The 10115-nt window shown below is 41.4% G+C and overlaps 1 protein-coding gene across 2 annotated transcripts in view; it reads left to right on the top strand.

Moving 5' to 3' along the window:
* The window catches only part of WIPF1 (WAS/WASL interacting protein family member 1), a 54698-nt gene that overhangs the window by 18173 nt on the left and 26410 nt on the right, over positions 1 to 10115 (top strand). For both annotated transcript variants that reach the window (XM_030277505.4, XM_030277504.4), the window contains exon 2: positions 2293 to 2404. The gene's annotated coding sequence lies outside the window, so the exon portion shown is untranslated. The remainder of the gene's footprint in view (positions 1 to 2292; positions 2405 to 10115) is intronic.

Genomic DNA, 10115 nt, shown 5'->3' with positions numbered 1-10115 from the left:
TGCAGCTGCTGCTGGGGATGCCAGTGCTGTAACAAGGCCGTGCCAAGCATTAAAATCAGAGATCTGAGCGTCAGGCAAGTCCTAAAGCTGCCCATACTTCTTCCCAAATAGTAAAAAAAATATTTTTCTGGTCACATAGAAAACCAGACTAAGTTTCACAGCTCTCTCGCCCTCCTTGTGCCACCTGAGCACTCATCCTGAGGTCAGTGTAGAAACATCTGCGCACGATGAGCGCAGTGGCTCATGGCGGGCCAGGCTGCTGCCGCCTCCTGCATGTGGGGTTGGATGCTGCACCTGGCCCTGCTGCAGGGCACGGAGGCTCTTGGCAAGCTGGGAATAGCAGGGCCCTGTTCCTGGGCACTTAAACAGCTCTGTGGCTCAGCCTTGCAGAGCTTTGCTGTTGTATTTTGCACTTTGGGGCTTCATACGCAGAGAAGGCTTTGGCCTTAGCTGGGCTCCTCTGCTTCTGTAAAACCAGCAAGTTTTCAGGGAGCCAAAGTTCTGCCCCAAATCAGCCTTTCTGATGTATTAGGGTTTATAGTCTTCACTGGAGCACTCTTTAACTAGGACTGTGATTTAAAAGCAATTTAGTAAAATCCCACTGCAGACATTTTCATTTCAGCCTAATCCTGTCTTATAGCAGCTCATCTCAAATAGATTAGGAGTTGTTTTAAGCTAAATGTAATGGCTCGTAAATAATATATTTGAGCCTCCATGCAGTGGTTTGTGCCAGGTATTTGAAATGGAATTAAAAAATAAACTGATACACGTTCCTGAACAAATAAACCCTAACAGTTCTACCCTGCTACCAGGAGTGAACATAGACAACCAGGATTGAAAGAGCTGGAGAGGTGTTGAAGAGGGGGGGATTTCTGAATGGGCCTTTTCCAGCAGCTTGTATTATGGAAACCAGGGAAAGAATGTTTCTTCCACTAACAAATTAGAAAGGAAATCTGCAAAAAGAGGAAATGGAATAAAAAGTACAGACTAAACAAAATGAATTAAAATTGCATTGGAATGATAGAGAAGGAAACCAAAAAGAGAAAATAATAAAAAAATGGAACCAGATGGGGACAAATTCTCTTCTTAAGAAACAAAAGGTACTCCTTCTGCACTTCAGAAGGAGGAGAGACTGTGTACATGTGTTTGTGCGTATATTATCTATGGAATAAAATGGAAGAAAAAATCATTTTTCTGTATGTTTTTTTTTAATGGTTTGCTTTTTTCTTTCCCTTCAGCAATGCTAATATAGCAGTTTATTGATTTGAGGGAGCTTCAAATTTAGATTAAACCATCATTAAAGAATCTTTAATTCTGCAAATAAATAGAATAAACCACTCAGTATCACTCATCTGAATCACTGGCTGGTTATACTTCCCAGAAACAATGTGGCTGCATTGTACTGTTGAACTTGTGTCCACTTGGATCCATAGCACAGGGTTATTCTACTCTGTGCAAGGGAAAAAGTAGGAATTAAGATGTGCAACACCAGCTAAAGCAAACTGGAACTGCACAGCCCAGCTTCAGAGAGTTCATAGCAGAATCCCCTTGTGGGTTGCATTTCACCACATAGCTCATGCAAAGGTTGTGTGGCTGTGAGGGACTGGGGTCTTGAAACTGATTTCTTAATAGAAGTAAATCTGTAAAATGCTGAATGGCTACTGTTCTTACATTTTATTTTAAAATTACTGATTTTTAAAAATTTTATTTTGTTTGTTCTAATACTGAATACATCAATTGGTCAAGTGTATTTTTTGCGGGGGCTTTATTTGCAGCTCGCATCTTCCAGGATGTTGCCTCTTCTTTTCTTCCCCCCACACATTTGTTTCAGCTTTTGCACGTGTTTTTCTCTAGCCTAAACTACCGAAACCTCCTAATTACAAAGCTAGTTGTTGAGCCATATCTCTTACTAGGAGCAGATGTTGTAGTGGATAACTCTGTTCAGTCATACCATCACATGCATGGCTTTTTATGCCTTTCTGTTTTCCTTCCACCATTTATATTGGCTTTTGCTATAGTATGTATGCTATGCTGAAGTTGGAAGAATGGTCTTAAATATGTTTGAGAATAAACTGGGTCCTCTGGCCTCAGTGAGCAATAAGGAGAAGCCAGCCAGTGTGTTTTCCTATTCTGATTCCTCTTTAGAAGGAGGGAGGCTCTTCTTTGCAGTATGCTGTCACTTTCTCATGCAGAATTTCTACTTATTCAAGGAAATACATAATGGACATATGCTCAGGCTCTGTGATCCTCAACAGTTCACAATTAATATTTCTTTTCCTTTCTTCCTTGCAGGATTGTGCAATTTGGGAAATGTTATTGCAATTTAATTAACTTCAGAAAGTGTATTCTGGACTGAATTGACCAGACCTCCTATTCTATGCAAGCATCTCCTGCTGGTAACCAGGTACAGAGGCTGTGGGGTTTGCACTGGGGGGTGGCAGTCATGGTGTGAGCAGCAGCACAGGAAGCTCCTCTGCTGTGTGTCATTCCTGGCCTGTGAGAGTTGGAAGCCACAGAGCCATCTCATGTCTTAGGCTGCAGTGTGACAGTACAGGAGTCATTCTTGTCCAGGACAGGATTAATGGCAGTGCCAGGTGCAGGCATGCTCTGATGTACCACACCTTTCCTAATGTCAGATTTAGGTGCCTTAGGTCACGTCAGGTTTTATGCCAAATCCATAAGCTTTTAACATGTGCAGTGAGTTATTTCCTGTCGGGTGTTTTTTTTTTTTCCCATTACAGTAGTACAAAGTTAACAGTGAAGGGATTTAAGGTTTAGCAGGTAGGTCAGGAGACCCAAGGTAGGATATGACCAGGCACAATGAATCTGTAGTTGTCCTGACTTAGAGCAGATGACATTACACTTGAAAACTGCACAGTGAAACCTGCAATGTTTATGGTTTGGTGCTAATGAACCAGCATAGTATGAAAAGGTTCACTGAAACACATGGTTAGTAAGAAAGAAAAAACAGTGTGTTTATTTTTTTTTTAATTTAGTTCAATGAATTTTTAATGAATTTTTGGTTTAATTTTCTTCTCATTGCAGCAGAGGCTCCATCAGAAAGCATGGGCTGTCGATAGGCTGCAGTGTACTGATCTAGAGCTGGTGCAGTCCAGCAGATCAAGTATTTCCTGTCTCAAATGCTCAAATGTTGTAAACCCCAACTGTGGCTTCCTTATGGTTAGTGGACCATGTAGAAACTGATGCTGGGAGGGTCCCAAAATGGTTTGGAATTTGGGGTCTCTGTAGACATGAGCACAAAACCATTCAGAGTTTCTTCTAGATTAAGTCTATATCTGGTCCAATTGGGTTGATGCTTTGGTGTAGTTTCAGCAGTGTACTTGCTTAACCACAGTCTGGAAAAATCTGGGTGCTAGGCTTGGGAGATGGGAGAGGGAAGCGCTAGCCCCAGGAACAGACAAATATCTCACTTTATTTGTGGATCCACAGCTCTTACCAGGCATGATGGACTGCTGCTGGATGAGGGTTGGTGCAAAGACTATGATTTGGTGAGGGGTTATTCCACAGGACTGAAAAAGGTGGTACTACTGTGTGGTCAGTAGTCAAACCTACCTGTCTGGGTAGGAGGGGATGGCCTGTTCAAAGAAGGGAGACAAGCAGATAAGGAAGATACCAGTATTTTTAAACTGACATTTATAAACTTAAAATGCAATACTGACATGAAGACGATGCATTGGCACTCTCACCCACTTCGCATATGATATGTGATTATGGAAGGTCCCAGGAGCAGCTGTAATGATGACAGCATGAATACCACCTGTGAGGAAAGACTGGGGGAAATATGATTGCTTAGCCTAAAGAGCAGAAGTTCAAAAAGACATGTAACCAGTTTTCAAATAACCACGATGAGGAAAGAAATAAATTTTTATGCGTCACTTGTAAACAGTGTGAAAAATAGTAAATGAAATTGCAGCAAACTGAGGTCTAAATAAAGTACTGGGAAAAGCTTCATTAGCTGTTAGGATAACAAGATTAATGACAGGGATGTTGCAGACTTTCCATCAGTGGAGATTTTTAGAGAAAAAAGAGATTAATACTGCCAGGAATGATATAATCTATGGTGACTCAGGGGAAGGAAGAGTAGATGCCCTCTATCAAGCCCTGCTGTCTGTTGTTCTGTATTTCAGTCTCCTTGTTGACAGTGATTTTGAATTTTTCTGGTTATTGATGAAAGCTGAATAGTTATTTTAAAGGTGATAAACATTTCCATATGGATGATACAGTATATTTCATACTCCACTTTTCAGGGAGGGAATGGAAAATACTGTTTCTGAGTTTCCTGAGGAGATCTTTCTCTTGGAACTAAACCGATAAAATGAGTGCATTATACTCTGCACTGTGGGAAAGTATTGAGTTATCATTAGCAGTGGCAGGTAATGACCAGGTCTGCTCCTGGTGAAAGAGGAGCACTTGGAAAGGCAGGCCTGCTGCTTTCTCAGGCAAACAGTTGTGGGAAGCAGGAAAACTGTTTCTTTACATCACAGATCTCATAAGTCTGGTACTAATGGCAAACTTTGAATTCATGCTGGCTGTGTTGAGCAGTGTTCCCTAATAGCAAATTTTGATGGATCAAGGCTCACCTGAAGAAGTGTTTGGCTGCAAAGTTGAGGCTTTGTTCATGCAGCAGCCCTGGTGCTGCTGTACCCTCTCTGTGCAGAAGCAGGGCTTTTTCTCTATGTGGTGGTGCCTGGACTGGCTCTCCCTGTGACCTGGCCTCCTGTGAGCCTGCCTGCTCACAAGGGCCTTGGCAGATGTGGAAGAAAATAATGATCCCTGCATCATCATTTCTTGAGGACTGCCAGTCATCAGGGCTGCAGTTTAAAAGAGAAAGTAGACTTCATGAGAGTAATAATAATGTCTTATGACCTGATAAAACCGATCTGAAGCTTACTTTCATCTGTGAGTTTGATTCAGATACTACAGGTCTCTTGAGTTTAGAAAAAATTTGCTTTTTATCTAGAAGCTTGTGGCCTCAGATTTGAAGTAGCTCTTAACTCTCCATCTAAGTACAAATTCTGGTTTTGAAAGCAAAGATGTTAGGAGTTGTAGGCCAGTCTGCCATATGCTGAATTTAGCCTTCAAATTTACTTAAAATAAAGTTTAGTTTTACCCCTACAAGCTAACCAAATAATTCAGCCAGTTTGGTCAGGGATATGGCCATATTTACAGGATTCAGCAGATGTGATGATAACTTTAGCTGGGGTTCAACAACTGTGACAGCCACTCTCATTACAGGTAAGGGGAAATGGGTTGCCACCCTCCAATACTTGCTGTTTCAGGGCACCTGCACTGAGCCCTACAGCCTGCAGGTACCAATCTGTTTTCTCTTCTGAACTGCTGGTAGACTGGCACTAGCAAGGACAAATTACAGCAGTTCACTGGAGTAGGAGGATTTGTTGAATGTTCTGAAGAGGAAATGCAGATGCTGAATGATGGTATGTGGCTGCTTTTGGTTTTGTGGGTATGTTTTCATGACAGTGGTATGTCATACATACTTTTTTTCTAAGCTTGAACTACACTAAATTACTACTTTCATGCAATTTGGAAAACATGCATTTGGAATACCAGCAGGAGCTCAGCTAGACCTGCTATCCTGAATGGAGGCCAATAACCTCCAAACCCTACTGTTCCCTGGGTTCCAGTGAGTTCCTGTGGTGCCACCTGTGTGGCAGGCTGCCAGCTGACACAGAGGAGCCATCCTGGCTGGGCACCACTTCCACAACACTGGCAGGAGCCAGGAGGCACTGCTCTGACTCTGGAGCAGCTGGATGAGGCACCTTGTGTCTCCTCAGACAATGCTTGTGGCTCCTGCCGAGTTCAGACAAGACGTGGATTTGTCCCTCTTGGCATATTCACCTTCCTGGCACATCTGCCTGGGCCTGAGCTATGCAGTCCCTGGATGTGGCCTCGCATGGGCTGCCACTACAGTGGCCTGAGCTCCCTGGTAAACCCATGCCCTCCAGGGCAGACACCCACACGGCACACTGCCTTTGGCTACACTTGCTTCACAGAAATGTTTCGTTGTGGAAGGTAATAGAAAACAGAGAAATAAATATTTAAAATAAAATACAGATAACTGAGTGGAACCTATTGGTTTTTACTCACCATGACTTGAGAAACACTCTCTTTTGATATGTGTTGACTAAACCAGCCTCATAAGCATAAAGTGGAGGGTTGCTGTATGTTTCCAGCCTGGGTAGCAGCAGTAGGCAATGCAGCTGTGCAGTTTTCCCTCCCAGGAAAGCAGTCCAGGACATGCTTTTGTCTTTGTTTAGGGGGAGATCGACTAGTTTGTGTCCTGAACTGTGAAAGACTTTGCCCTGACTACTTTTTGGCAGAATCCATCAATAATCATTCTTTCCAGCTTCTTCTCTTTGCTTACTAGCTAAGTACTTGCCATGTGCAGCTGTAAAAAGTTGTTTCCAAAGAGAAATAAACTGGAGCAAAAACTTCTGTAATTGGAGATGGGGAGGAAAGCAGATGGGCGTTTTCAATTTGTTGTCCTTGGATGCTTTTTGTTTCATTTGTGCCATGCTTTAAACCAGAGCCCTTTACAGAACTGTGTGCTCTCTTGCTTCTGCAATCTGTGTCCTCCCAGTCCTAGCTGGAGCAGCACCAATTTGCCCATGTCCCTCGAAGACCAGGGGATAATTGGGGCAGTCAGCATCAGTCAGAGAGCCCTGTGCTTCATCAGCAGTGCCATGGCAGTACATCAAGATAGCAATCTCTTCAACTCTCAAACTTTGACAAGACATAAAATTAGTTTTTCTCTCTCTTTTTTTAACCCGAACCCCATGTTATTAAACACGCACTGTTTAATAAATTTTAGTGCACATTTTAGTGCCTCTCCAGGCAGATCAGGGAATTTAAATTCCTGCATTGTCTTTAATGTAACATTAGAATTGCTTTGAGTTTGAAGGAACCACAGACTGATGAAAAACAGAACTGGTACCTTGCCATCTATTAGATAATTGCCAAAACAAGTAGAGAAGCCTATTTCATAAATGAAATCTTCAGAAGCTATCTTTACTTATAGGGCTTCTAACTGAATTATGAAACCTTAGATTAGTCACAGACTAATCACGCTGTGTGCCCTTACTGTAGGTGTTTAAATTGGCATCACCTGCTGCAGATGTGTGCTGTGTACTCAGATGCACACATGCACATTTCATAGTCCCAGTAGTTAAGTATTCAGCTCAAGGCCCAGGTGTCTAATCTGAAACCTCCAATTCAATGTTATCTCACCTATATTTCATGAATGTATATATTGCATAAATATCATGTCCTGCTGCAAAAGGAGATGGAAGGATTTATGTAAAAATGGCTTTACAAAGCTATCATGAGTAAAATTTTTATTGTGGCTCTGTTCTAGTAAATGAAACAAAGTGTAATTGTGGTAGGTCAATACTTTGATCTCAGCTTGGCTTATGATATAAATATGAAGAATATTAGTATTGCCTGGATTTTTTTCTTTTCATTTTGGCACCTTATTTATGAAATAATTGAAACGTCTCCTAGCTATACCTTTCTTTTCCAAGTGACTTTTGACATTTTTTTCTTGCCAAAAGGCAGAGTTGGAAATACTTAACAGAAAAATTCATCCTCTTATTACTCAGGATGTTTTCCAGATTGGACCAAATGGAAATTGCTGGTATAGGAACAGCACATGAGTATTGCTGGTGATTGCACACATGCAAACTCAGATACTGAAGGCTAAAGTCTCTCCTATAACCTGTGGAGAGGTGTTCAGTGTGCTGTGGGCTAGATTTTGGCTGCTTTGCAAAGAGACAAACTAAATCCAAACAGCTGAGGAAGAATTTCAGGTTTGTCCTTCCACCGCTTCAGCTGCAGAAGGGAATCTGAGTGAGCAGGGCGTCAGACTCCTTGCCTGGGGATATCTCTAAACACCAGCCCACAGCTTCCAAAAGCCCCTGGGCTGGAGCTGACCTTCTGCAGGGCACTCTAAAGGCCACTAACTTGCTTAGACCTGCCCTTCCCAAGGACTGAGTCTAGAGCAGGAGATCCTCTGCAGGGTTTCTATACATATTTCCATTAGGCAGCAGGTTTTTTTTTTCCAGTAACTGGTGTTGGAGGCGGGAAGTGCTGGTCAGCTCAGAATAAGGCATATGATGGATTCAGGCAATTCAGTACTCGGGAGGAAAACATGGATCTTTATTGTCCCTGCTGCTAGTCTGCTTTAGCCCTAGAATTTCAACTGGCAGCCTGCATCATTTATCATACAGATTCTCATTACTACTTTTGGATTATATATTCCTCTAAGTCTAAGAAAACTTCTTAGATCTGGAATGAAACTAGAGCAGTTCCTATCAGCTAAGGACAGGTGGTACTTTTTTTTTTCTTTTAATGAAAAAATTAGACTCTTAAAATTAAGCTTTTTTTATAGTTCCAACACAATATCAGTTTAAAATCAATTATTTTTAAAAGAGAGAAAATGATGGTCAGATTTAGTATTTTTTTATATCAGACAATGCAGAGATAATGACAACCTTCAGTCTGCTTTACTTAATGGTTCCTTAATGATTATCTGGTCTGTTAGTTTTGTACACTCCATCTAAAGGTAGTTTTAAAGTTGTCTTATTGAACATTTTTAATAGCAGTAATGTATTGCTTTCTCTGTCTATATCTCTGAAGTTGCAGGAGATGTTTACTGCTGGATTCCAACCAGGCAGATAATTGGGTGGTGCAGGAACATAACATTTTGGCTTTGTTTTTAATATGGATTAGAACAAAGCATCATTTGCCAGTACTGCCAGGATATTAGGTGATCATGTAATTTCACATGTGCAATAATGTGTTTTCAGTAATGTTATTGTTTTTCTTTGTTATTTTTAAATTGATCCTTTTCAAACCAAAATGTGTATGGTAAGATATTTAAGATTAAAATTAATTTCTTATCCTTGACTTACCTTCTGGTTGGATGCAATTCTTTGGATGCAATTTCTAAAGTTTTGTAGACCATTTAGAACAGATTATGAACTTTTGGCCACAGTACCTTGAGCAGTTTGGGATGAGCTAAGATTGGCTCCAATGTGAAGGGGTAGTTGAAGTTCCAGAGTTTGGGGAGGGGTTGTTTGCTCAAGAAAACCCTCTTTGCTTCAGATTACTTTTTGTCCCCTCTTTTCCCTCCTCTTTATTATTTCCATCCTGATTTCAAAGTTTCTTCCACAGATTTGTTTTTATATTGCCCAGAACCTTTAAAAATAATTACTGAAACCATAGCAGCCCATGTGAAAGCTTTCCGAGACACAGTATGAGCTACAGAGCAGGCCAAACCTCAAAGGGCAGAGGCTCTTTTCCAAGCAAGGAAGAACAGATACTGAAAGTTTCTTTGGATGTTTGTGCACATGGGTGCTTTGTTGTACAGCTTCAGTGTGTGCAGATGCCCAGCATACATTGCCCAGCCTCACATGTATCTGCATTTTGCGGGGGGTTGAAAGTGAGACTCATTTATTACTGTAAACTAGCATGTAAAATTATAGGAGAGTTTCATTTTGTAGCTATTCTCAGAGGAGGATTAAGATAAAATACCTACTTTGGTAAATACCAAAAGTACACAAAGTAATATGGTATATTTGGTGTATATTCATTTTTAACTTGGTAAACTGAAAATTTTCAATTGCTTTGTTGCAAACTTGTACTAATTCCTTAGGCAATGTGAATTGTAAAAAAGTAACTGTTTTGTAGCAGCCCAGCAGTGTCTACAAAGAACTTTGCATGGCCACCCTACTGAAATAAGCCATTAAATGGCAGATAAATGCTGTTATACAGCTTTTAGAAGTGGAGGTCAGAGAAGGGTTGTGAACACAGGGGATACAAGGACTAGGCAGAATGAGTTTTCCTTTAGTACCTAGTCAGCCCGTAAGATGTGGTGTGAGTTTCTGTTCAGTTTGTGCTTTGTGAGCAGGGCACAGAGAGTAAGTTACGGGGAGTTTGTGGATAGGTTGTGGTGCTTGGAGAGAGATGCCAGCATATCTTGCTGGTTGCTCTCCCCGGGTTCATGGAGCAAGGTACCAGCAGTGCTGAACACAAGGCGTGGCACCTCCCTGCAAACTGTGCTGTGGTACTTGCTCCAC

This window comes from Taeniopygia guttata, chromosome 7 (genome assembly GCF_048771995.1).
Source record: "Taeniopygia guttata chromosome 7, bTaeGut7.mat, whole genome shotgun sequence".
Lineage (NCBI taxonomy): Eukaryota > Metazoa > Chordata > Aves > Passeriformes > Estrildidae > Taeniopygia > Taeniopygia guttata.
Note: the sequence above shows the minus strand (reverse complement) of the source record. Positions and strands in the feature narration are given on the sequence as shown.